Source organism: Otolemur garnettii, unplaced genomic scaffold (assembly GCF_000181295.1).
Source record: "Otolemur garnettii isolate 467f Iridium unplaced genomic scaffold, OtoGar3 scaffold00002, whole genome shotgun sequence".
Lineage (NCBI taxonomy): Eukaryota > Metazoa > Chordata > Mammalia > Primates > Galagidae > Otolemur > Otolemur garnettii.
Window position 1 is genome coordinate 49,347,009 of NW_003852397.1, and position 7,528 is coordinate 49,354,536.

At 37.3% G+C, this 7,528-nt stretch overlaps 1 pseudogene; it reads right to left on the reverse strand.

Annotated features, from left to right (window-relative positions):
* Window positions 1-2,026, reverse strand: part of LOC100950464 — a 15,581-nt pseudogene extending 13,555 nt beyond the window's left edge.
* Window positions 2,027-7,528: the final 5,502 nt, after the last annotated feature.

Sequence of the window (7,528 nt, forward strand, 5' to 3'; positions counted from 1 at the left end):
CCACTACACCCGGCTGTTTTTTGGTTGCAGTTGTCATTACTATTTGGCAGGCCTGGGCTGGATTCAAACTTACCAGCTCTGGTGTATGTGGCTAGCACCCTGAGCCTGAGCTATAGGTGCCGAGCCTGTATCTCTGTGTTTGTGTGCAAGTATGCTTTAGGATTCAATTTTACAATCAAAACAACTTTCATTGGCTTAGAAACATATTATTGAGAAATAATCTCTTCTGAATATATTCCTAAATTTCAGGTTAAGATAATAATTGGAATTGTCATTCATTTCAGATGAGCTCCTCACTATAATATCCATATCTGTTTTCCTGGAAAATGGGTGATAAATGGAAGGGTTACAATCTATCAAATCAATTCACATTCACAGCAGCTGGAAGGTGAGAAGTGATTGATTATAAGAAAATGATGAGAAAATTGATTATAAGAAAAATCAGAGAAAACAAAGAGATTTGTCATTTAGACCAGAAGAATGTTTACTTTCTATGTATATGTTTTATTTGGGATTTTGGGGGGATTTGTTTTGTTTTGTGTATTTTGAGACAGGGTCTTGCCCTGTTGCCCAGGGTAGAGTGCAATAGTGTGATTATAACTCACTGTAACCTCAAACTCCTGGGCTCAAGGGATCATCCTGCTTTGGCCTCTCAAAGTGCTGGAATTACAGGCATGAGCTACCTTGCCTCATCTGTGTCTTTTAACTATCCACTTACATATTTTTCAATAGAGATAGGATTTTTAGGATGCTTAGTTGTCGTGGTTTTAATCTGTTCTTTACCACTGAAAAGAAAAAAGAAAAAAGTTCCCTGATATATTAACTGGATATTCATCATATATTTGTTGGGAAAATCTCATTTTCTTATAATCAAATACTCTGGCATTCAAGTCCGTTACCCTTTTTGTCAGACAGCAGTTTTAATGCCAATTCTTAGATTTCCATCATTACATTCTGCTACCCTCTATGCCTCCTAGAAGAGAAGATCTCTAATAACTAATTGCATAGCAATCTGCCAACACTAGGTCACAAGGTAATTAAGTTTTTCTGTTTCAGGGGCTCTGCATGAAGCCAAATGGAAAAAAATATGAAGTTTTCTGGTATTTTTAGAAATGCGCTATCTTTTGTAACGGTAGGTGATTTCATATTCATACTAATTTAGTCTCCTTTGGAGCCAATTATGGTTTCTTGTTGCTCTTGCTAAAAGCAAGCCTAGAATTAGAACCCATTATATTCTCCACCAACAAAAACATTATGTATGTTTCCTTCTTCCTCACATGGGAAAGAAGATGAAAACGTTGCCCAGTGGGAAATTTTTTAGAAGCAAAATGAATTTTTTACATCATACCAAAAAAGGGAATTGTTTATTCAAAGATATTTAAAGAGATTCTAATGATCCTAAATTTTTTTTTTTTTTTTAAGACAGGGTCTATCTGTGTTACCCAGGCTGGAGGGCAGTGGCTATTCACAGGCACAATCATAGCTCACTCTAGCCCCAGACTCCTGTGCTCAAGCAATCCTCCTCCCTCAGCTTCTTGAGCAACTGGGACTACCCGTGTGTGCCACCATGCCCAGCTTGATTCCATGCTTTTCACCACTGGAAACATAAAGTTGCAGTTGCCTAGTAATGTACAAATGGAATGAAGAAGCAGAATGTCTTTTTTGAGCCTTCCTTGGTAAATTTTAGGATTGTTTTGAGGAATCTTAGATCTTTATCCTGTATTTCAGACTTTCATCTTATATTTCAGTTCATCTACTGGTAAATGAAGGTTATGGCTAGATAAACTACTAGAATTTTCACTCTGATATATTGTCTCTCGTTGTTTGAGTTTTTTTAAGAAAAAAAACATAAGTTAATCTATTTGGTATAGCCTAGTGATGTCTGAAAAAGTGGAACTTCTACGGGTATTTCAATTCCTTTGGTTGGTCATCTGATGGCTGACTTACTGTGATAGCGGAAGCAGTCCAGGCACCACCAGCTACTGTTTTCATAGAGGAACCACAGTGCCAGATCCCCACAGCTCATCTTCTGATCTTTGGCTTTGATCAAGGAGAAGCAAGTATACGAGGTGGCTGGCTGACTGCAATTTTCTTCACCACTTTCCAGAGGAAGGTGCCATGGTGAGTCCCATATTTACCAATGATTCTGACCTTCTTGGTGTCTTTAGTCCTGTGGGTATGAACCAGGTTCAAGCCCAGAGTGCTCTAATGTCAGAGGTACGTGGGCCATATGATCTCATGGTTTAAAATTTTGTTTAAATAACACCAACATTATATTGAGTCTGACATTTTAGATTCTGGCTACATTATCCAACCTAAGTATTGGATCAAACAGTGTTACTGACGGAGGGCTGATGTGCATCATTTAGATTAAACAAAACATTTGGAGTGAGATATGTGGGGTAATTAGTTACAGTTTCCAGAATCACATCAATCTGAGTTCAAATCCCAACTCTGCCATTTACTAGCTTCATGACTCTGGAGGAGATTAAACTCTGAAGCCTGTTTCCTCACTTAACTCTAATAGGATTAATGTGAGGAATAAACAAAACCAAAAAATGTGACACAGAGAGAGGAAGGAATAAATGTTAGCAAAAATGTTTATTTTTATTCTTATTTGAGGCAAATTTTTAAGGCTGTTTTGTAGAGCAGTTTCTCAATCTTTAAAGGGTTTAAATGTGCACAGGGATACTGCAGGAGTTTCATTAAGATGACTGTTCTAATTCAGTAGGACTGGGGTGGGGCCTGAGATTCTTGTCTCTTACAAGCCTCCAGATGGCAATCTGTCCCTCTGGACCACAAACCAAGGTTATGCCACGGAAAGAACACAGGCTTTGGATTTATACATTCATGGTGTAGAATCTTGACTCCAAATATGTTAACTATATGACCTTGGCAAGGTTAAACAACCTCATCACTAAGATGGAGATAATAATATATATTTCAAATTATATCAATTTCATCAAGCCAAAAAATAGTGTACAGGTATACTATACATGCTTAACAAATCTAAGTTCAGTTTTTCCCTAAGAAATACTTTACTGGTATGTACAATATGAAGGACTATGATAGTTTCCATTCCTCAAAGGGCTGAAAATTCCAATTTCCTTTGAAAACTTCTTAGAATTCTTTTATGATGAAATCAACTTCAACAATGGTTTAAAAGTTAGTCATTGCATGGCAAGCAAATCAATTCAGACCTCATGCTATGCAAACATATTGCGAAAATGCCCCAGGTAAGCAATGGGACCTTGAATCAGAGTGGGGAGTGGGTAGGATTTCTGTAAGTACCAATAAAAGGAAAACTAAGTTAGCTCTGCAGTATTTTATTTTACTATTATTTCATTTTATAATTTTAAAATTTCATGGAAATTTTTCATTTTAAAATTTCATGGAAAATTGTAAACATATGTCATAGCACAAAGAGAATGGTGTAATGAACCCCACATACCCAGTATTTTCAGCTTTAGTAGTTACTAGCACATGGATGATCTTATTTCACTCCCTTCCTCTAAATTATTTTAAGGCAAATCCAAGACATTATATTTCATCAATAAATATTTTAATGCTTATCTTTAAAAAATAAAGACTCTCTTCCTTTAAAAACATAACCTCCTCGTGGGGCTCAAGGAGTAGGGTGCTGGCCCCATATACCAGAGGTGGTGGGTCCGCACCTGGCCCTGGCCAAAAAAAAAAAAAAAGTAACTGTAATACCATTATAACAATTCGTTTTAAACAAAAATGTTTAAGTATTGAATTTTAGTATATATAGAGGTTGCCAAAAAATGTCTATACATTTTAAGAAAGGAAAAGAACTGTATTAAATTGTAATACTTGGTGTATACTGATCATATTTGCTATCTTGTCTGTTGTATCTTTTTTTTTTTTTCCGAGACAGAGTCTCCCTTTGTCACCCTTGGTAGAGTGCCATGGGGTCACAGCTCACATAACCTCAAGCTCTTAGGCTTAGGCGATTCTGTTGCCTCAGCCTCCTGAGTAGCTGGGACTATAGGTGCCCACCATAACACCCAGCTATTTTTCGTTGCAGTTTGGCCGGGGCCAGGTTGGAACCCGCCACTCTGGTTTATGGGATGGGGGCCCTACTCACTTGTATCTCTTATCTCTTGTAATTGCAGGAGTCAAGACTGACTTGAGTATTACAATTTGAATATACTTTTTTCCTTTCTTAAAATGTGTATGTATATTTTTGGCACCCTCTGTATTTTAATTATTATCCAGTTTAACTATAGGCAATAAGATATATATGTTAAAGCAGAATTCAGTACAGTCCAATACTTAAGCAAAGAGTAAATATATTGTTCCTTGAACATCACACTTATCAGTCCGTGTGTCATCAGCACCACTGCCAATCTCGGCATCCCTCCTCTCACTACTCCAGCTGGTTTCTAATTGGCCTGCCAACTCCAGGTGTAGATGGCATCCTCAACATTGTTCTCTGCATTCTGAGCCTTCCTGGCTTCGTTATCTCTAACTGACAGAAAGAAACTGCTTTTTACTTTTGCCAGGAACGGGCCACTCCTGCCAAGCCGAACTGAACTCTAAGCTCTCACAAACAGCTTAGAGTTTTAGGAGCTCTTAAAACATTAGACCTGGGAGGGACTTCAAAGTCCAGCTACTAGGCAAAAAAACAAAACCAAGGAGCAGGAGGGTTCAGTAGCTTGCCCTGCCTCATAATTACCTAAAAAACCTCTCAAAATAAAGACGTGTTATGTTATTATGTGTCTAACTTGACTTTTCTATGGGATAAAATTTCAGTTTCATCCTTTGTTTTACAACGTTTGATCATCCCCCCTAACCTCTTGCTAAGCTTCAAACCTTTTCTTTTTCTTCTTGAAAAACATTTTGAAATATACAAGTTTAAAGCAAAAAGTTATTAAAGTAGATGAAAGGGTTTTCAGTATTATCTCACTGAAATCCTTTTTAAACTCTTATAGAATTTCCATTTCAATTTTTAATTGTAAAGAATTTCAAATAGACAAATATCAAAATCATATATGTCTACTAATGTGTCAATATATATTATACAAAAAGAAAGTCTTTCTTTCTTAAACTTTTTTTTTTTTTTTGAGACAGAGCCTCCAGCTGTCCCCCTGGGTAGAGTGCCGTGGCATCACAGCTCACAGAAACCTCCAACTCCTGGGCTCAAGCGAGTCTCCTGCCTCAGCCTCCCAAGTAGCTGGGACCACAGGTGCCCGCCACAACGCCTGGCTATTTTTTGGTTGCAGCCGTCATTGTTATTTGGTGGGCCCAGGCTGGATTCAATCCTGCCACCTTAGGTGTATGTGGCTGGCACCTTAGCCACTTGAGCCACAGGCACCAAGCCTCTTAAACTTTTTAAAAGAAAGCATACTGTGCTCCTATCCTTTTCAACCTCCAGCTCTTGGACTTAGGCCATTCTCTTGCCTCAGCCTCCTGAGTAGCTGGGACTACAGGCACCCACCACAAAGACATAGTATTTATCCTAAAATAGATTTCATTCTCATGTAGGTGTACATGTATATTCATACATTCAAGTGTTTTGTAGGTGTTACATTTTTACACAAACAATACACTGTGTGTACATGTTACAATTTGCTTTTTTTAACTAAATATTATGTTTTTAAAATTGAGCCTATGGATATATAGGTGAATCTTAGATCATTCATTTTAATTACTAAGTAGAATTCTACTGTATAAATAAATCATAGTTCATTCAATCCACTGTCCTTCATAGGAACAGTTAGTTTGTTCTATTAGACAATTCTGTTAGTGTTATTACTAGGTATCCGATTATCCTATAGTGTTTTGTTGTTGTTGTTGTTGTTTGGTTTTTATTGAGACAGGATCTCACTCTGTCACTGTGGGTAGAGTGCAGTGGCATCATCATAGCTCACAGCAATGTCAAACTCCTGGGTTCAAGGGATCCTTCTGCCTCAGCCTCCTGAGTAGCTGAGACTATAGGAATACATCACCACACCTAGCTAATTTTTCTACTTTTTGTAGAGACAGAGATCTCACTCTTGCTTAAGTTGGTCTCAAACTACTGACCACAAGGGATCTTCTCTCTTCACTAGGTTTACAGGCATGGGCCACCACACCCAGCCAGTATCCTGTCATTTTTGCAACTAAGCTAAATGGTATTTTTGCAAATATGCTGGTGTATTGGTATGTGACTAATGTTTGTATATTGATCTTACATCTGTAATTTTAATGAACTATTTTGTTCATTCTGATAGCTTATCTATAAATAGATTTTCTTATGGGAGAATGGTAATCAGATTATCAAGCTCAACATTTTCCTAATATTTTTTACTATGACCAGATAGAGAAATTTGGATGTATCAGAATTTTAGAAGAAGTGGCTGAAAGGTAGACTTGGTAAGACTGCTTCTCTTGGAAGAGGCAGTTACAGCTGGGGGCTGTACAATGCCCATCCAGAGCATTGTATATAGAGGGCATGAGTATTTTTAAATGGTGTAACATGTATATAGTGTTTAAAAATGGTGTAACATGTATATAGTATAGTATGTTTAAATGGTGTAACATTGTATATAGAGGGCATGAGTATTTTTAAATGGTGTAACATGAGGATCTAGTTGGGGTCCCCATGAGGTAGCAGATGGCTACATAATCTGTAATGTGACCCCCTCCACTATGCCATAATATATTTTTAGCAAAAATGGAAAATAATCATGTGCTTGGTCTCATTGATATTTTTCCACGAGGAGATGTAGCTTTGATATGACATATATAATGCACAGATCCTAGAACTGAAACCGCCCTGTGATTAGTAGGGTTACGATCCTAATGAGCATAAGAAGTGGAATCTGAAATCCTGGAGACGCATGCGAGCTACCCAGGCTTGGGAAGTGCAATTCAGGCTATTTCCTAAACTCTAAGGGCAGAAAAGCCCTCAAGTGCTGTCTGGATTTTAATAAACAGGCATCTGATTTGTATGTTCCCCATAAGGAGTATACATTTTCAAAAGACAAGATTCCTTTATTTTTTTCTAAAATTTACTCTTTCAAGTCTTGATTTTGTGGACTTGAAATTAAAGAGTTTGTAATCTGAAAAGCATGAAAAGAAATACCACCTTCAAATTATCTCGTTGGTAGTTTGTCATAGGCCAAAATTTTGTCATTAGATTCATTTCCTGTGGGCCCTCTTCACACACGAATTACAGCCTAATGTTAGCTGAGGGAATAATAAACTAATACATGTATTGGATAATAAATTAATGTCAATATAGATTAGTTTATCCAGTTAGCCCATTGCTATCAAGGAGAAGATACACATAGTAGGGAAGATCTTAGATTCCAGGGTCTAGGATCAAACTACCTGAGTTAAATTCCACTCTGTCACTTACTAGTTCTGTGTTATTTGAGACCTTTACTTTACCTATATGTGCCTCAATTTTTATCTGTAAAATGGAGACATTATTTAGAACACAGGGTGGATACTAAATGCCAAATACTTAGAACAGCGCCTGCCACGTAGAAAGTGCTATTTAACATCAGCCTTAATTATT